The sequence below is a fragment of the Cyprinus carpio genome, chromosome A11, assembly GCF_018340385.1.
Source record: "Cyprinus carpio isolate SPL01 chromosome A11, ASM1834038v1, whole genome shotgun sequence".
Classification (NCBI taxonomy): Eukaryota; Metazoa; Chordata; class Actinopteri; order Cypriniformes; family Cyprinidae; genus Cyprinus; species Cyprinus carpio.
The window spans coordinates 11,928,704-11,948,660 of NC_056582.1; the positions used below are offsets into that span (position 1 = coordinate 11,928,704).

Genomic DNA, 19,957 nt, shown 5'->3' on the forward strand with positions numbered 1-19,957 from the left:
AGCAGTTCAAGCTACCCACAACACACTGCAATTAAAGATAGAAACTGAGAATCTACAGATGTCTACATAGCCATAGCTATATTATGAAAGGTAGAATAGAAATATACAGAAGCCCTAAGTGGACAGGCTTGTTTTGTCATGATCACAATTTTCTTGTAATCTCGACGTAACAAATCCCCCAAGATCTCAGCATAAGGTTTGGGGTCAATTATAAAAATAAAATAATAATACTTTTATTCAGCAAGGATACATTAAATGTATCAAAAGTGACAGTACAGACATTTATAATGTTACAAAAGATTTCTATTTAATTTTTTTTTTTTTTTACTTTCTATTTTCTATTCAAAAATGTATCCTTATTTGCACAAAAATATTAAGCAGCACATCTGTTTTCAACATTAAAAATAGTTTGAAATGATTCTTGAGCAGCAAATCAGCATATTAGAAAGATTTCTGAAGAATCATGTGACACTGAAGAGTGGAGTAATGACTGATGAAAATTCAGCTTTACCATCACAGGAATAAATTGCATTTTAAAATATATTAAAATAGAAAATGAGTATTTAAAAATGTAATAAAAATATTACTATTTTTACTGTATTTTTGGTTAAAAAATGCAAAAATATTTTTGAATAAAAAAAATGGATAAAAAAAGAATTGCAGTGTAGTTATTTAGTAACATTAACAGTGATGTTGAGATGTCACAAATAGTAACTCTGAACAAAAATGTTCACAATATATATATATATAGTGATTCTGAACAAAAATGTAAAAAAAAAATTGTAAAAGTAGTGATCACAAGAAAAAAAACTCATGACAAGGCCATGAAAAAGTGCAAAAAATGCATATATGCAATAATAGCATGCAATTATGCATTTCCTCTTAGGGCTTCTGTAGAAACCAAACAAATTGGATATACTAAAACAATCAGTGTGATGGATATTGTTTTGTTCATTTTAGCTGATAGTTGGGGTGGGGGGTGTTACAAAGGCAACTGCCCTATTTCCAGAGTAAATCTCCCACTAAGGAGATCCAAATAGAGAGAAGCCCTCCGAACCTTGGGCTTATTGTGATAAAGGCTTAAAGAAAAGGAAAGAATGAGGGGAAACACTGAGGGCAAAAAAGAGGAGTTGAATAAGTAAAACTGAAGGGGAGGGCACACAATGGAGAACACTGTCTTAAGGGATGGCCAGGCCATCATGTTGGTTATAATCCTTTTGTGCTGTCTGTAGACCAGTTTGTTAAGTGTGTGTTGTTGGAGAAGTGTGTTTGCAGTGTGTGGCTAAAGACTTGTGTTTATATTCAGAAAGAAAGCCAGAGCGGGAGGGCCGATCTGGAATCATCTTTCCTGCCAGTTTGCTTGATGTCCCTTCTTGTGAACTCAGGACAAACTGATCTGAAAACAGCGCTCCCGCTCTGAAATGCTTTGTGAATATGGCTCCTCGTGTCATATGTGAACAATTCAAGTAAGACTCCTGATTGTGGTTCATTGTTGACTTTCACTGACCAAGGATCAGTAGTCTTACTATGAGATGCTCTGAACATATGAGCTCTGGTTTTTTGAGTGTCCTACAAAGAGGCTGCTTGAATCTGCTGCTCTATGCCAGCTTGTACTGGTTTTACTTCGGTTTTGCAATGCCTAAGTATCTTTCTCCCCTCCTGGAGGATGTCTGAAAAGATCCTGTGTTTGTTTCTTTGTTCATTCGCTTGAAATGAGATGGTGTTGCTTATTTTCCAGTCGCATTATGAATTTGCTTTCATTTCCTTGAATGCAAACAAGAAAAATTCCCATCTGCCCTGTCTTTCCTACTCTCTCATTGCATTTCTCCATTTTCCTTTCATGTTTTTCCACATCTTTTCTTGCTCTCTCCCTGCGCCTGAAATGAAACTTATCCTTCCTGTCAAGTTGTTTTTGTCCCATTATGCCAAGTGGCGTTATTCAGAGTCAAATAATCTTCCTTTGTACATCTACTAGCATGGCCCATGTCCTCAGAGACTCAGCTCCTACATGCACTTACACACATCCACCCCCACAACCAGCCAACAAGCCCGCCCTCCGCAACCTCCCACCCCACCACCGTCAACCCCAGATGGGCACACATGGCACACATCTCCCCTCTCCACCCGCTGAAGTGGTCGGGCCTTCGTAGTCAGTTGAAAAAGACAACATGTGTGCATGCATACACACATGCACGCTCACTCTGTCTCACACACGCTAACACACACACTCTGGTCCTCACTGTTATGCTAAACAGCCATTGAAATAGCACCGCTCTTTATTGGGGGCTCCAGGCAACCTGCTCAAATGTTTTCTTGTTACTTTGTCATTTCACTTGTTAAAGATGTCATAACATCCTCCACAATGAGCCATAACACCACGTGCTGTTGTTTTAAACCTGCTACATGCACCCTATTAAAAAAACGGCACTCAGTTTATATAAAAAAGAGGAGATTATAGTATCTATGGCACTAATTAAATGGGTTTAAAAGAACAGCAGCCCCCCTTTTTCACTTTTTTTTAACTCTATTCATTTTTGATGATTTGGAGAAGCACATTTGATACAAGGAAGGAAATACTAATAAAAATATTTTAAAGATATTTTTTAAACAATACATTTGAGTTAAGCATAGCAAAAACATTTTTTTTTTTTTGATTCAAGATTCTTGTTAAATGCCTGTTTTGCAGGGGTCAGTATATGTTAATATAATATATGTTAGTTTGTTCATATTGTCAGATTAATATTGGTTAATCTTTTCTGTTTTATTCAGACTAGACAGTGAGATTTAAATAATTTAGAAAAATGTATCCAAAATTTTACTAATATGTTAATGATTAATAACGAAAAAGCTACATAATTTAGTTTGGATAGAGTTGCAGACACTACAAGGGCTGTTTTCTTCCTCATTCATGCTGTGTTGTGGTTTCTAATTTCAGCCAAAATCTTGCTTTCACTTGTTATTTTGGCCTCCTCCCCTTTTACACTTTTTCATTTTTGATTGTTTTAAGTAATCCGCTTTGAAATGATCTGTTAGGTGGCTGTAGTATAATTGCTTAGTGGTTCTTGGATGGTTGTCATATTGAAGTATATGTGGCCCACACTAAGCTTGGGTTAATTGGGGTCAAGGATGCTGATTTCTCACAGACAGAGATGGCACATTGGCTAGAGTAAGAAGATTATACTCGCTGTTTGACTAATTCAAAATATGGCTGTGTCCTGCTTTCATATCAGCGTTTCATAATGCAGAAAAAAAGCGACCATATGGGATTAGGTATTAAAAATGAAAACAAAGAAAAATGGATGAAATTTAAGATCAGTGATATGCATAAAAGGATGAAGAGTTAAATAATACTACTAGTTATTAAAAGGAATCGTGAAGAGCTTTATTGATAATTTTATTAATTATTGATAAGTTCATTAATTTATTGATTTAATACAGATAACACATAAATGGATGACATTTTAAAACATTTCTGAGTTTGTGGTCATTTAAGATTAATTAAAATATAAATTATTTATATAAAATATAAATTAGAAAGCCAAATTCCAGATGCAAACTGCCTGAGAGCCAAATCATTCGCCAGTGGATGAATAAAGTTTGTTAAGTTCCGGAAAGGGGACCAGAGAGAGGGATAGAAAGGGAGAGGGAGGGGGAGAAAATTAATTTATTTCACTCTGCCAGCCTGCCAGTTCTTGAAAGAACAGCTGAGGAGAGCAGGATTAAGGCAGCTGTGCTTAACGTGAGGGCTCATCTGTCAGATTGGGGTGGAGCGCATAGATCATTGATTAAAAAAAGCCTTCTCCAAATCCAGAGCTTCACTGATACTGCCGTCCTGCCCAGGCTCTTCAGTGTGTGCGTGTGCATATGCATGCGTGTCTGAGTGCCAGCAGAGAGACTCAGATACACGGCAGATTACACACGTCAATTATACACTTAATCTGCTTCTGGAAGAGATTGCGGCCCACCCTCATTGATTGATTTGAAGTATTCACGTTGACCTTGGCAGTTATCAGATCGTCAAGATTGCACTTTACTGTGACAGTTAATGCGGTTTAATCATTCTGCTGCTGGATACTGCAATGAACAAGTAGGGTCAGAGATACCGGAAAACAAGGCGGGTTTAGACTGAGCTGCTGCTTGTGTTGCATTTCACAGACCTGTAATACCACTTCACTGTCTGGGACACTTTGAAGGTCCGGCTGACCCAAGTCAACTGTTTAATTAACTTTAGCTAGCACACAAACGTAATGCTGTGCATTCTGTGGTCTAAGAAAAATAGGGGAAAAAAATGAATCAAGGCAACAAGTTTTTAATAATAAATGCCTATTTCTTTTTTATTATCTTTGTTTATTTTGAAATTAAATTTTTTTGAAGATCTTTTTTTTTTGCTTTGCTTTGCATTTTGTTTTTGCAAAAGAACACTTTGATCTGCAAACATGCAGAGAACACGGAAAAGAAAAGACATATTGTCTTAAACAATTTTAAACATTTCTATCCAGTTTAACCCCATCATAACAATTTAGTTTTGACAATGTTTTTTGATTCTTGATTATAATATCCAGAACAACAACAACCACAAATGTGTTTTTATTTTATTTACTTCACAGAAGCCTCTGATAGCATTTAGATAATCATGAGATATTAGAGGCGGATTCATGCTTATTGTTTTTCTCCCCAGTTAATCCTTTTATTTTAGAGGTAAACCAATTCAAAAAGGAGATTTAGATAAATAATCTGAATGGTAGTAGGTCAGTATGAAAAAAGAAAAAAAAAAAGACGAAAAGGGACCAGATTCTGTTCAAAACATGTTAAAGGGGTTTGGCTCTTTCAGAATGCAGGGCAGATGTTAGTGGTTCAGGTTTCTGATAATTACAGAGGCCAAGGTGCTTTCTTTGTCGCTTAATGTGAGCTGAGACTAATTTAAATAAACACGCAGCAACAACACTAACAGCTAGAGATTTTAGCAAAGTAAACGTGCAGCAGCAGAAGTGTATTTGAGCGCTGTGGCTCTAAACTGGCTCTATTAGCCGTCTATTGGCTCTCTCTCCCTCTCTTGCTCTTCCTGTGACATATAAGTGAGGTATGGTGGCATTTGTTTGATTAACTTGTCTGACAAAAGTGACATCTGCTAGCGGGTTCATGTATACGAGAGGCTCAGCGCGGGTCCGCCTTTGTACATCTGTCAGCACAGAGGCAGGGGAAAAGAGTGAAAAGAAACAAATTGGTCCCAAAAAGCAGCCCATTCACCTTCTGCGCTCCCCCCTCCGCCCCCCTCCCACCCCTTATCCATTCAGGTGCACTGCGGGGCTCTCAAGTGCTCGCTGGTTTATTCCATTTCGTTCCCCCCATTGAGGCCGAACCCCACAAGTGTTATGCTCCTCATTCCTGTTCGGCTCAATCCTCCCCTAAGCGTTCCTTTGTGAGCAGAATGGCTCACTTTGCCCTCGGACCAAACTCTCTCTCTCTCTATCCCGTTCCGTTTTTTTTATCCCTCATCCCTTTTTCTTCATTGTGTGTTTACTCAATGACACGATCACAGGCTGTAATTCCCGCCGTGTAGTTCATCTCAACGAGCTCCTTCTTTCGGTGCATGTTTTTCTAAAGAAAGGCCCTGTTTGGACACTGTCACACACAAGCGCCGGTTTCCATAGCAGAAATGCATTCTTTGCCATTATACTTTTTGATCTGCTCATTCATTTTGTGCCCCGCCCAAAAATTGCTCCAGACACCGTTCCGTTCAGTAGGTAATTCCTTCATTTGCACACAAAAAACAGCATTAGAGACACTTAAAAGTGTAGCAGAGCTTGCTCAGAAACAGTAAGGGCTTGTTCCACTTAAGGATCTAGTGAGGCGTGAAAATCTAGAGCAGGGTTCTCTTTGTATCCACAACACAATTGCGAGCAGTTTGAAGCCCTTTCGCTTGCTGAGCCTGAAACTTTATGTACAGTTCTGCCATTCAGAGGTACCTATTTCTGGAGAGAAAGAGAGAGAGGACGCTAACGCAGCAGTATGTCAGTGGACCGTGTTTAGGTTTGCGTATTTCCTACACAGCATTTTTTCCGCAAGGTCTCAGGGTCCTGTGGCGGAGAGCTAGCGAGCACCGGGAGGCGTGGGGTCACCAGTGTGAGTTACCATGGTAATTGAGTTCAGTCATCAATGGACCTCCTCTCAGGAGGGATGAGGCGAACAATAACAGGCTGGTGGCGGCCGTGAACAGCAAGCAGGTAGGATTACCCCAAGCTTTTGTCGTAAGTGCATAATGTCTTGTAGTCAGATTTAAAGACTCAGCCCCCAGGCCTCCCTCTCTGGCCCGGCAAGGGGCCCGATTCACTCGCCTGGCCAGCAAGAAGGACGAGTGCCCTACGACCCGCTGGCCTGAGAGAGGCGGCTCTATTAAGCGCAGACAAAGACGCAATGAGTACCAGGAGAAAGGTTGGACATTCGATTTTTGTGTTTTTTGTTTGGGGTATTTTCTTGATTTTCATTCGCAAGGAGCACGGAGAGGACAGGGAGCACGGGGAGGCACTGCTCTCATCCTGTTTTCATCTCCACCGGCTTGTCGTTTTGCATTAACATCAGCGCTAGCAACCATCATCATTCCATCCCTACTGCTAATTGCAGACACAGCTGGGTCCCAGCAGGAGCACTTCTCAAACAGCCTAGGCCTCTGAGAGTAGGCCGAGTGGCACACACACATTTACAGAGCCACTACCACCAGCAAGGGCAGAAAGAGGCAGAGTCACAGGTTGCTTGTAATCCCCCCATTACCCCCCACCGAGTCCCCGCCCCCTCCTCGGCATTCCTGCTTTTGTAAGAGTGTGTTTTTTCTAATCCGAGCTCGGCCCTTACCAGCTCTTTCTTCCTCCTGGTTCTCACATAGGAGCCGCTAGCTTTCAGGTGCTCCAGGATTCGTTAAAAGCGAATCGCGAGCATGTGTGTGTGTCTGCGACGGGGGTGGATGGGTGTGCAACCTTACACTGAATTATGTTTGTTGCCCCCCTGCTAGGCGCTATGGCTTCCTGTAACATGTCAAAGACGAGAGTGTGAACGCAAGCTTAGGAGCACGGCTTGTGCATGTGCGTGGTGTGGCAGGGGGCAGGAGGTCGCTCAGCCTTTCAGCGCTCCCCGCTAGAGGTGTGGGGGCCCTGCAGATGTTCATGTGTGTTGTATCGGTAACCATAACGTTCGCATCCAACACACACACGCGTGTACACGCAGCCCTCGCGCTTTCCAATATCAGATGGAACTCGTTAGATGATCACAGATTTTTTTTCTCTCTTCCATATCCGCTTCTTTCATTATGCATTCAGAGTCATGATACTCCTGTTTTGGCTAGCAGCTATTGCCAGCTTCCCGCTGCTCAATATCCAAAAAGTGCCACAGTACATAATACGCTCTCGGAGAGTCTTCTGTTTCTCTGCTGACAGCAGAACAATGTCCCACTGCCAGCACTGTTCATTTCACAACCAAGACCAAGAGGACACGGTCTTACTAGACGAGTTTGAAATACTGATTTATCAGAAAATATGCCTGTGTCCACATTGTATGTCATCTGATTTGGTGCCCACAAGTGGAACTTCTAAATGATTGTTATTTCCATTATTTTACATGTTAATAATGTCATTAAATGAAAATTCTGTCATCACTCACTTTGTTCCAAACTTTCTTGCTTCTGTGGACCATAAAAAGTTATTTTGGGGAAAAAGAAAATGAACCCAATTGACTTTCATTGTATTAACAAAACCAATTTTCATTCTTCAAAATATTCAAAACAGTCTTCTTTTGTGCTCCACAGAAGAAAGTCAATCGTACAGGTTTAGATTGACACATTTTTAGTAAATGATGACAGCATTTTTATTTGTGGCTGACTTATTGCTTTAAAATGATAAAAGAAGGAGAGGTCACACTATTATAGGAACAAATGTAGGAGATACAGAGTGAGCATGAGAGAAAGACTGAGTGTGAGAGAGAGCAGTTGCTCCAGGTCTGGCCTCCCTGTGGGGGTCCATCGCGGCCCGGCTGCCCGATCTTTCACAGGCACAGAGCACCAGCCCTCACAGAGCAACACCAAGCTCTGATTCACTGCAGGGACAAGCCACTAAGCTCGGCCATATAGATTGAATCCTAAAATGTCCATTTCATTATTCGGACACACCTTAGTGGCAAAATTTTACCAATGTACCAATTAAACAGCAGTGGATTGCCGTTTAACGCATGTTAAACTGGTGAACCAATGAAACATTTGGCTTAGCAAATTGTGTAATGTTTACTACTCAAGGCTTTTGACAAGGTGAAAGTGCCTTTTTTTTTACCATCACCATCAGAAGCATAATGCCTTTTCAGACTGAGGGTGCAAAGTGGATTTTGTATGGAATGTCCGCATAAAGTATTTTTGATAATTAGGCTGCAAGATCATCGTAGGTTAAAAATTGTTGTCTAAAAACTGGAGCAGAAATCATATATCTATACTTGGTTCATCTAATCAAGTCACACCCTCATATCACATATCAACTTGAATGTTTTATATCATGTGGAACACAAAAAAGGTTTTTTTTTCTCTCTTTTCCACTCAAGGAAAATCTGTGAGCATTGGTTGATATTGTTTATATATAATAAAAACAATAGTAAATAAATGAATAAATAATTATGTGTAAATAATAATTGTAAAGAATATATGTAAATTGCTAATGTCAGGTTTAAAGGGGGTCTTAGATTTCAGAACAATATACTATAGTTTTTCGTATATATGACGTATGTTTGAAAAAAAAAGATATATAGATATATGACCCACTTTAAACCTGGCATTAATATTTTCTTGATATATACATTGGTCATGTCACTGGTGCCCCTCTAAAACAATAGGTACATGACACCCCTGGTACTCAGCAATGCTAGTCTAACATTTTCTCTATTGGTTTTTACTGATTGTATACATAAGGCCTCATAACGGTTCTGTCAAGTGTGCTGCAGTTACCCAAGACACATCTCCTGTGTCTCCGGCTCGATTTGCTCAGCTCCTAAACCGTTGAGACTCAGTCAGCTCAGATTACCATCAGACCAGCTCGATCATAACTAATCAATTAGACTTCAAACGAGATTCTCCCCACGGTCCAACATCTGCAGCCCAAAAGCTAAGTGCGCTGCCTGTTTAGGAAGTGCTTTGAGTTCAGTGAGTAGAACTATAGAGGGCAAAACGCTGAGACTAAGAGAGAGGAAGTCTCATAAAAAAAATAAAAAATAAATAAATAAAAAAAGACCCTGAGCCACAGTTACATTAGTGAGCTCATTGTGATAAAGACAACATGTCCACTGGGAAAGATGGATGTTTCTCCCTCAATGTGACAGAAAGTGCCACGGTTTGAAGCACAGGCTGAGGGCAGGATTGTGGCTGGCTTAACATGGGCAACATCTCTCATGATCAGTGTCCAAAAGCAGCACAGGAGACAGCTGATGGGATCCGAAACTGTCAATTAGCAGTTCCTGGGTGGAGCTGTGGAGACAGGGAGAGGTTTGGGTGAGGATCATGACTGTGACAGAGGGACTTCATCTAAGGCAAAGCTTGTTGGGACCTCTTTTATGAAAAGGCCCCCTTGTAATGTCACCAATTTGCTCACAGTACCTCTTTAAGCTCTGTTCTACCAGTTATTTTCCTCCATATCTCTCTACAGGTGAATGCATACTTGATGCTCAATTTAGTACAAGAAAACTCCCACTGGTCAAAAGTGAATAATTAAGATTTTGGCTATTAATGTTATGAATGTTTTTGAAAGAAGTCACTTATGCTCACCAATGCTGCATTTATTTGATCGAAAATACAGTAAAAGCCGTAATATTTTGAAATATTATTGTTTTTAATTTTTCTATCTGAATATATTTTAAAATGTCTTTTAATTATACAGCCTGAATTTTTCAGCCATTACTCCAAACTTCAGTGTTTTATGATCCTTCAGAAATCCTTGTAATATGCTGATTTGCTGCTTTAAAAAAAAAAAAAAAGCATTTTGTATTATCTATGATGAAAACAGGTATTACCGTTTGCTGCTTAATATTTTGTGGAATATATACCGTGATGCATTTTTTTTTTTTTTTTCAGGATTCTTTGATGACTTGATCTGTTTGAAATAGAAATCTTTTGTAACATTATCAATGTCTTCACCGTCACTTTTGATCACGTTAATTGCTGTAAAAATATTAATTTATTTTCTTTGTTGTTTTTTAATCTTAATCTTTGCTTTAGAATGGGGGTGTATTAGTTTCCACAAAGATATTAAACAGCAAAAAAACTATGAAAAAAATAAAATAATAATAAAGCTGCTATAAGTGATATAAACTGTGATATAAGCTTATATATGAAAGCATAAGTGACTTCTTTCAAAAACATTAATTAAAATAATAAATCATAGTTATTCACTTTTGACTGGTAGGAGTTTTCTTCTACTAAATTTAGCGTCAAGTATACTAGTTTCTAAAAAAAAAAAAAAACAAAAAAAAACACCACAAAAAAACAAACACACACACACACACATATATAAAGCATTCAGTTTATAGGTTATCAGTCTGTTTGGTGATTCAAAGTTGTGCTAGATCAGGTTGGTGAGTATTTTTAGATCTTGTACTAAAAGGATTTTCATTCACATAATCTGCTCTCTTGACACAGATCTGCTGCCATCACTTGTATGTGTTTGTTGTTTTTGTAGATGTGTGTCCCTGTGTGTTTGTGTGCGTGGCAGCATCTGTATGTGTGTCTGTCTTTGCTGGAGAACAATGTATTTGTGTTTCAGCAATGGTACACCAGCACAATGAATCTTCTGGGCACCTGGCTGACAGACCGTATGGACCTGCAGTTGCATGTGTATCAGCTGAAAATCCTCATCAGAATTGTAAAGGTAAAAACTACACCACCATTGACCACTAAAGGGTGTAAAGATGGCCATCTGAATTAAATGCAGAACAGCTATAGATTCAAAACTGCCCAAGTGTTTGTAGGAAGTAAGCATAGCAGAGTATTTGCATCAAATGTACTTGTAAACACATGCTATAAAAATATGCACATACCAACCAGTCAGAGTCAGATTACAGTGGTGGATCAGCCAAATGAAGGTGTCCTTCCTCTTTTTGTTTTCATCCATGTTCATGAGATGGACAAAAACCAAGTCCATCTCACAGATATGGTTTTCTTGTTGGAACTATATCAGATGTTTTTTTTGTTTTTGGTACCCAGCATGGATTAGGTTTGGTACTGAATGAAGAAGACCTCATTGTCATGGTTTTCCTCATCTACAGTTTCCAACACCACTAGAATAACAACTGCATAAATGCCACTTTCCACAAATAGGGTACAAGATCTGAAAAAAAAAAATATTTACATTAGATTTGTACTTTTTAAACCCTGATACCAAAACCAGTGACATTTTAAAAGGTTTTAAAAACCTGCATATGCATTTGTAATTATATTTTTTAGGAATGGGAATTAAATAAAAATATAAATAAAATTATAAAGATTAAATGAAACCGGCATCGCGGTCACAGATTTATCCTAAATTAAGTTTCCGAATTTACTTTTTTTTTTTTTCATTTTGAAGAATTTAATACTTTTATTCAGCAAAAATGTATTCAGTTGATCAAAAGACAGCAAAGACATTTTATATATTACAGAAGACTTCTATTTCAAATAAATGCTGTTATTTTCAACTTCCTTACAAAGAAACCTGGAAAAAATAAATGACAGTTTCTGCAAAAATGTTAAGCAGAACAACACTAAAAATATGAAATTTGTCTTGAGTGCCAAATTGGCATATTACAATGATTTCTGAAGGATCATGTGGCACTGAAAACGAATGGCTTCTGAAAATTCAGCTTTGGCAACACAGGAATAAATAATATTTTACAGTATATTCAAACTGAAAACAATTATTTAAATAGTAATAATATTTCACAATATAACTATTTTTACTAAAGTTTGAATTGTAATAAATGCAGCCTTGATGAGCCCTGGATTTTTTTCTCCCAATAACAATAAGGTTGATAGTTGATCTTGGTGAATGTAGTCAACATTACAGTTAAACTTTTTATTGTTTAAATGTACCTACTTTTTATGCAAAGTTAGTTTTATATTAGATAATAGTTTATTAGGTCTACATAAAACAAATGCTTCTTCTAATGCGCAGAAAACATAATGGGACATCAAAGTGCTTTACCATATTCAAGCAAGGGACAAAAATAAAATACACATCACACTTAAGAAACACACTCTAGATCCACTACATGCCCCTCTACCTATTCCCACAATGCTCTCTGTTTTTGCAGAAAAAGTATCGTGATTTCCGACTACAAGGTGTGTTGGACTCCACTCTGAACAGCAAGATGTATGAGACGGTGAGAAACAGGCTGATTCTAGAAGAGGCTACCGCATCTGTTAGAGAGGGAGGGATGCAAGGCATATCCATGAAGGACAGCGATGAGGAAGATGACTAGATCCTGCTGGAGACAATAAGATGTGGACAATTAAGTCAGCCACATCTATCGTGGCCTAAAACGATGCATGTACCACTGTCCATCACTCGTACATGTCTGGATGTTGTTAACATCATGCTCTATGACATTCAAGGGACCACCTTCAATTAAAATAAAAACAAAAATATATCAATCTCTATTCAGTTGACAAAAGCATTTATTAACCAAACTTAAAATTAATTGACACGGTTTAATGTTTTTTTTGGGGGGGGGGGGGTTTAAGCGAAATGTCTGAAATTCATTCCTAAATGTTTCTAAGCAATATGGAGTACCATTTGTAAACGATGTTGTGTGAGATGGTAAGGAATAATGCTTGTGGTGTCCCTGTTCAATGCTTCTTCAATGTATTGTAAATACAGTAATGGTACATAACTGTGCATAGACCTTGTTTTTTTTTTTGGAGTGTAGGCCAACTGACATGATTGTATTAACTTGTTCAGATGTTTATATACTCAGCTCACTTCAACAACACATCAAAAATCCACAATGTGTTTACACCCAAAATGTTTTGAGACACTTTTTTTTAACAAGTTGGGTAAGGTGATATGTTTGTAGCTGTATTTTAGAGATGCAATAGATTCCCATAGCTTAAACTGACGTCAATACTTTTTTTTTTATGTTTTTAAGCCATGCATAGTTAAAATAATAATAATAATATATTTATTCTGTATTTGGGGGGGAATCACAAAGAAGCTTTTTGTTTGTATCCTTTTTGTTTCTTTCCAACAAAGCATTTCCAATCCTTCTATTCGGATAGCCTCTAAATGCTTGCAGGTTTTCATCATTGCCACTGTTGTTTTGTGTATACAGCATTTATTATTCCCCTCTGTGCAGTAGCTGCATGTCCCAATTGTCAGAAATCTTATCTGAAATCTTTCAGTTTTGTGGAAAGTAACTTGTGGATTCATCGTGCGTCGGCCTTATGAAAAACCACAGTTGGAATGCAAGAATCTGGACTTACAAAATAAAAGAATTCAAACTCATAATGTTTTTTTTTTTTTTTTTTTTTTGCTTTTAAATTAATAACAATAAAGGTAACAATGCTTTATTCAATTTATAAATCTTTTAAACATAAAGTTATGCCCGAAGTATCAAATTCAAAAGCAACACCTACATACAGCACAGGCTTCATTCAGTACTTACAGTATAAGTGAAGCACACCAACAGTTCAACCATGACTTAACCTCTCCCCACACACACCCACTTCCACCAAAAAGAAAAGAAAACAGAAAAAAGTCTGAGATTAACATTTTGGGATTAAGTCATAGCTCATCTTCAATGCCTATATTCCAGGACAGAAGGAGATTGACTGACCAAAGATGACACAGACCAGTTCCAAGGCAGATCTTCTCAACCAGATTAACATTTTTCATATAAGATTTTCAAAACAAATCAGTCTGGTCTTCAAGACAGTAAGGGATTAGATATTAATACCATGACATATTAAAAGAAGATGGAATATCTTAATTGTAAAATAGATTGCTCGAAAACAAGTCTTGGATGAGAAAAACAACTGAGAGATTTGAAATGATCGCTGGTTTTAGGAGAAAAACACACCTTTGGTACCAAACACGAATCATTACTGGAAGTGAAAACTGTTAATATTTTAACATCAATAACATCAAGAACCACCTCTGAGCTTAAATTTCAACAGTCTATAAATTTATATTTAAATAAAGATCATATTTCAGATATTTATTTACTTTATACAGGAGGAGATTTGTATTTAATTTAAATGTTTATATATTTATATAAATAAAAATATGCAGAAAGAGATTGAGTGGACAGTGATCACACACACCCTTCAAAGAACAAATTTTATTTAATTGAGTTGTATTATGATTTGAAAGAAGTTTCTTGTGGTCACAACGACGGAATTTATTTGATCACAAATACAGTAATACTATGAAATATTACAATTTAAAAATAACTGTTTCCTATTTTAACATAATTTAAAACGTAGCCTAATATATTCCTTTGTTGGCAAAACTGAATTTTCAGCAGCCAATACTCCCGTAACGTGCAGAAATTTAATCAGCCAATTTATTTCAGGAAACATTTCATATTGTTATCAACAACTGTGCTGCTTAATATTTTTGTGTATTTGAAAAATATTCAATTGTATATTTTTAATATTTTAAATGCTTTACAACGATCTGAATTCAAGAATATAGTATAGCTACGTTTTGATGTGGTGTCTTTATTATCTATAAAGTGATGATTGTATTATGTATCATTCGGCATTTACACGTGATCTTGTTGAATAACATTGCATAGTGTCCACTGGCACATAATTGGTAAATATAAAGAGTTTCATTTAACCGCCTGGAGCACAGACTATGGGCAATAATGCAGCACTCCGAACCTGAGAAAGGAATGGAGGAGCTTTAACTAGCAGATGGAAATTGCCTTTTCATCTCCTTATTCTTTCCGATCCAAACCCACGGATACAATTTGGTGTGTTGCTTGGCGCGGGGGCACAGGGCAGGGAAAGACAAATGAGAGAGGCCCGGCGCTAGAATATGTTCCCGTGGCCCGCCGCTGTGACCTAATTGTGGGAATGGACGCTTCCTCCGAGGCGCCACTCTCGCGCTGATTTCACTGTAATCAACAGAGGAGGACAGAAATGCTCTGTCGCCGCGCGCGGAGCGCCGTAAGAGGAGGCTCGGATATCATACATTTAATTTCCTCATAAATCCTGCCGCAATGCAACAATTTTGAGAGGGAGAGGACCCGGCGACAGATTAATAGGCAAGGAGATTTATTCTGGCACGATCTGAGCTGCTTTGGCTTTTAAGCCTCAATCAGGTTAGGAAATAGGAATGATACGTGTATCCAAATAAAAGATTCTCCAATTGACCGGCGCAACAAGAACTGGGCCCAGGTTCACACTCGCATCTGCGGGGGAGAGGGTTTCGGAGACGCGGATGCGAGGCGAGGCCCGGCTTCGAGCGCAGCGTGTGACCTCCGGAACGAATGCGGTGGGCAAATGAAAAACAGAAACTGCAGACAGGAATACACAGGCAGAGTGGCACAAGATTACATTTGTGTGCCAACGTTGGGTTAGACTTTAACGTTTCAATTCGAGGCCCACAGCGTGCATAGCTTCGCCCTGCCTGCTCGAGCAGATGTCATTGTCACCTAGACGACTGTTCTTAGAAGCGCGCGCTCGTGTGGAGCGATTGGATGCCAGCTTGCGTCTCTAAACCCTCTAAGTAAACAGGTAGATGTCAGATCCCTTCAACAAGGACAATTCAAAGCCTCTTATGATTTTTTTTTTTTTCTTTTTTCAAACCCAAGCCGCAACCATCTTATCTCTGCATTATGACTGGGGTACAACGGGCCTGATTATTTTTATTTAATTTTATTTATTTTATATCTTTTCCGTGAAATGAATAGCTTAATGTTTGAAGTAATCTCACATTATGGTCAGCTCATGGGAACGCCGTCAGGGTGAGAGTGAATGAGAGACAAAGAGAGATGAAGATGACAATCATCATCCTGTTTTAATCAGAAATGGCTCAGAGGATAAAGTGTGTCATATCTGGCCCTGTGAATGGGCTTATACTGAGAGCTCACTGTACCTTTCGACTACACGGCCTAATATCCGCCCTTCAAGCGAGCTGGGATAAATCAAGACACCATTACATGTCGCAATCAGTGTTAGAACATTAATTTTACGATTAGCAGGCGGAATTTAAACCCTTCACTTAGCTGGGCATCTTCGGCAAACAAAGATGTGCTTCTTAAAGATTTCAAGTCTTTACGATTAAGCAATTATAGGAGAGGCTGTGATATATTGTAAATACAGTCATGGCTGAAAAGTTCATAACACAGAATAGTGACTATATTAACAATATAGTCTTGACAGCCTTATTGTAAATAAGTCTCTTAAGCTCACCAAATTTATTTGGATTAAAAAAAAAAAAAAACTGTAATATTATTAGGATTTAAAATATTTTTTTTCTATTTTTTGTACTACTGTACTACTGTAATGTTAATGTGTGTGTATACTAAAATATAATGTAAATATAATATAAATACTTCATATAAATTCATTACATAGAGTACTTGTAATCATAAAAAAAGCCTAATATTACAAGTCCATGGTGCTGTGCAGCCTGGCCTCTCAACGGTGATGTCATGTGAAAGTCTGATAACTTGAGACATACCCTCAAAGAAACACAAATATGCTTAAAATAACTTTAAAGTGGATAATCAGGCCCTTGGGAGCAATGAGAACAAATCTTCTGCAGCCAATCGAATGGCTCAAATCCCATCCTTTACTCATTCTCATTCCCATTCTTCCCTCATCCACCTGTTCTGCAGCCTGAAGTGAATATGTTAATGCCTGGCCTTACTCACAAGACACATCATCTATGTCCCGCAGTCTTCTACGTCCCCATAACACCGGAGGGGACATTCCCTTGTCCATTTTGCGGACCATATTTAATTTGGTGGACAGATGAGGGACGTGAATGGTGAATAGGAAGGTGAAGTAGGGTTACTCAGGTTGCCCTGCACCCGCGGCTTTGTCAGGCTTTCTTGCCATTGTTCTGGAAAAAGCATTCAAACCTTTTGCTCGGAGCATCAAAGGTGCGGTCGAGTCCCCCCGCGCTTTGGAGACCACTGCGCCATTCAGAGCTGACATTATGGAGAACGTACTGTGCATGGACAAGGGTCAGAAAAATAGAGGAAGGAGCAAAAGTGGTTCACTCAGCACCTGAAAGAACGTTAGGACTTGAAAAGGAAAATAGAGAAGAAAGGTGCACTGAAAGACAATTTATAACAGAAAAGAGCTGGCTAAGAGAGCATGCACTAGATAGGAAGCTATGTATCTCTATGACAAGACCACACAATAATAATAAAAAAAGCTATTAAGGAAATACTGTGACCATACAAATATGTGCACATCCGAGTGATTCTGGGATGCTGAATTGAGGTGAATGGACAGGCAGTGAGGTGCAGGTGAGAAACTCTGACGGGCTGCTGGAATGTCCTGGCTGACAAAAGGACTCAAGTCTGCATTAAAACAGCCATTTTTTGCAGTCCACAGCATTTACCTGACAACACATATCTTCTCCTTGGTCAACATTTTCTTAGCAACTTCGACGGCTACTTTGTTTTTCTCTTTCTATTACTATATGCTTTTTTTTTATTAGTCTGTATGTTTGTTTTAGGTAAGCATTTTTGAAGAAATCATAAGAAACTATTTGCAGAGATGTGTACTGTATAGGTTATGTGACAATGTTTTGAGAGCTTCAGATAAAAAAAAACACATACATAGTAAATTACAAACATTGCATACATAGTAAAATACATAATAAATAAGTCATTGGTACTCAACTTTAGTGACAACTTCCCTCTTTGACCCTTATGTTTGGGGCCTTTTGTATAATAAAATAATAAAATAAAATCTAAACGGATAGTTTAGAAATTCTGTCATCATTTACTCACCCTCATGTTCTTCCAAACGTGTATGAATTTCTTTCAGATATCTTGAAGAATGTTTGTAACAAAACAATTGATGGTATAGCCATTGACTTCCATAGTATGGGAAAAAATAAAAATAATAATGATTATCATCAACTGGTTGTTTACCAACATTCTTTAATGTATCTTCTTTTGTGTTAAACAAAAGAAATAAATACATACCAGTGTAATTGACAAAATTGTAATTTTTGGGTGAACTACCCCTTAACCCCATTAACTGTTGGAAAAACAGACAAGCAAACAATAAATACATACATACATACATAAATCAGACATTTTTTTAAATAATCTGAAAGAACCTGAAAGATTTATACAAGATCTAAAATATTTCTAAAAGTGCGCATACTTTATCATATACATCAATAAGATCTGGCTATTGCATTTTAAGTTGTTGGATTTCAACAGAACTTTATTTATTTATTTAGTTGGTTGGTATGGAAAAACAATTAAGTTTATATCTGTGTTAGGGTGTATATGTAGGTTTGTGTGTGTGTGTGTGTGTGTGTGTGTGTGTGAGTTTATACACACGGACACCCTCCTTTCTGACAAGCCATCACATTCAGAATGGTAATGATGATATGTTTAATCCCTGCCATTTGAACTGTTTATGTTAAACATGAGCCTCCACTATCAATTTAATCCAACATAAGGAACCATTTCAAGAAAATGCAAAACAGCACAGTGTTTCACACCTAGTTTACTTTGCATGCAAACATCTTACCATGTTTACACTGGCTACATACATATTGTAATCCAATATACACTTTTGAACTCCATTAATTGTTTCATGAATGAAAAACATTTACTTGTTATTCAGAGAACATTAACTTAAGCAGTCAGAACACTTCACTCAAATCAAAGATGAAAAGTGAACTAATCAACATTTGTCTTCTCCTAGAGCTGAATCCTCAAATCACAGATCAGAGCTAAATTTAAATCAGACTCTTTGACTATTGACAAATTTGCTCAGACTCTTTGACTGATCTGAGAACAGATGGATTGGAAGTACTGGTCTCCAAATGCACCTAAGGGTGGGATCCCTGCGACAAAGTGTGGCACAATGTGCCTTTGGAGGTGTGCTGGTGTCTAGCTCTCTCTCTGTTTGTCTCTCCTATCATGCAATTCTTACAATTAAACTGTTACACACATTCTTTCTTGGTGCACCTGGAATTAAAAGCTGCTAGGTGTCATCGTAATCTACACATTGGTGTTGGACACATGTTTTTCAGTTCTTCTCTTAATGTAACCTGTTAATGTGATTTGCAAGCTGTTGTTGCTGTTGCAAAGATGAACTCATTATCAAAGAACCCAACTAGTTTTAATTAAATAAATTAAACAAAGAAAAAGTAGCCCTGCTGAAAATGAACAGTCAGACAGTAGATTAGACAGTGAATATGCAGACTGACCACTTCTGAAAACTGATGACTGTTTATGCATCTTCACAGTTCATGTTGCCCACTCACTGACATGTAGCCAAGGACAAAACTCATTGTGATCACTTTTAAGAAATCAACCCTGGGAGTCTGGATCACTTTAAAACTTGTGCCTTGTGTCTTTTTAAACGAAAAATAATAAGAGCACTGGATGAAGGTTAACGGATTTGCAGATTTAGTTCCCAAATGAAAATATTAAGTCAACCCCCAAATTAATATATATATATATATATATATATATATATATATATATATATATATATATATATATATATATATATATATATATATATATATATATATATATATAGACATTTATGACATATATTAGGCTATACTCTTCCAAGATTCTGTAACTCATTCTTGGAAGGATGGTCATTCGACTAGAATATTCATGAAGATGCCGTAATTATTTCGATTAAGTTCCAAAATAATTACAATAGGTAATATAGTAGCAAACAGGATATTTTATTTTGTTCCCTATAGTTTCAAAACGTCAAACCCTTAATATATAGTTT

At 37.6% G+C, this 19,957-nt stretch overlaps 1 pseudogene; it reads left to right on the forward strand.

Moving 5' to 3' along the window:
• Positions 1 to 13,496, forward strand: part of LOC109065736 — a 104,119-nt pseudogene extending 90,623 nt beyond the window's left edge.
• Positions 13,497 to 19,957: the final 6,461 nt, after the last annotated feature.